At 42.3% G+C, this 1,216-nt stretch overlaps 1 non-coding gene across 1 annotated transcript; it reads left to right on the forward strand.

Moving 5' to 3' along the window:
* Positions 1-256: 256 nt before the first annotated feature.
* LOC141687728 (small nucleolar RNA R71) lies at positions 257-363 on the forward strand. The gene has a single exon (XR_012561213.1). It is a non-coding gene; the product is annotated as a small nucleolar RNA R71 (small nucleolar RNA).
* The last annotated feature ends 853 nt before the right edge of the window (positions 364-1,216 follow it).

Below are 1,216 nucleotides of genomic sequence, written 5' to 3' on the forward strand. Positions count from 1 at the left end.
ATCGACCTTCATAGACAGCGCTTGGAGCTGCGCTGCAATAGCTGTAGCAACATCAACTTCCAGAATGCCTGCTACTTTCCTAGACATCATCCTTTGAGTTGGGTTTTGATGCCCGTTTGCAGCCATAGTTTCAATAAGATTATAGGCTTCAGTATAGCTTTTGGCCCACAAGGCGTCTCCAGCTGCTGCATCGAGCATGGGCCGAGATTGGGCCCCCAAACCATTGTAGAACCCAGTAATCACCATCCAGTCAGGCATACCATGATGTGGACACTTTCTCAACATCTCCTTATAACGCTCCCAAGCTTCACACATAGATTCTGTTGGTTGCTGCGCAAATTGAGTAAGAGCACTCCTCATAGCTGCATTCTTGGCCATTGGATAGAACTTCACCAGAAACTTTTGTGCAAGATCTTCGCAAGTAGTGATGGACCCAGCTGGTAAAGAGTGTAACCAGTCCTTAGCTTTATCCCTCAGAGAGAATGGGAAAAGCCTCAGCTTGATAGCCTCATCAGTAACACCATTATATCTGAAAGTACTACAGATCTCGACAAAATTCTTGATATGCAGGTTGGGATCTTAGTCGCAGCACCTCCGAAAGAAACATAATTTTGCACCATCTGAATAGTGCCCGACTTGATTTCAAAAGTATTAGCCTAAATAGCCGGATGAATGATGCTTGACTGAATGTCATCAATTTTAGGCCGAGAAAAGTCCATAAGAGCTGGATCTGCTGTAACTATACGATCACCCATGATTACCGGTTCTTTCTGCTCACTCTCTTTATCCGAATCTTCAAAATCTATCTTCTCCGGAATATCAAGAACTGAGTCTGTCTCCTCAGCCGTATCTCTATACCTCTTGCGAGTGCGAGAACGTGTTTACATAAACGCTCGCTTGAGTACCTGAAACACAACCGGAAACAATAAGTAACAAGACTTAATCAATGAGTCCTAATGACCACTGATGGCAAGTACATAAACTTAACAAATTAACACTGAGTCCCCGGCAGCGGCGCCAAAAACTTGTTAGGCACAAAGCATCCGCTAATATTTCATGAAAGTATATGTGTTCGCAAGTAATATAGAATGATTTCTAGTTCGTTCCCACAGAGACTCAGACTAATTGTATTTAATTAACACTCACTCACCAATGTATGATTACTTCTCAATGTCAAGACAATAACACTTAAGGTTGATTAACTAATTATTATCTA

This window comes from Apium graveolens, chromosome 9 (assembly GCF_009905375.1).
Source record: "Apium graveolens cultivar Ventura chromosome 9, ASM990537v1, whole genome shotgun sequence".
Classification (NCBI taxonomy): Eukaryota; Viridiplantae; Streptophyta; class Magnoliopsida; order Apiales; family Apiaceae; genus Apium; species Apium graveolens.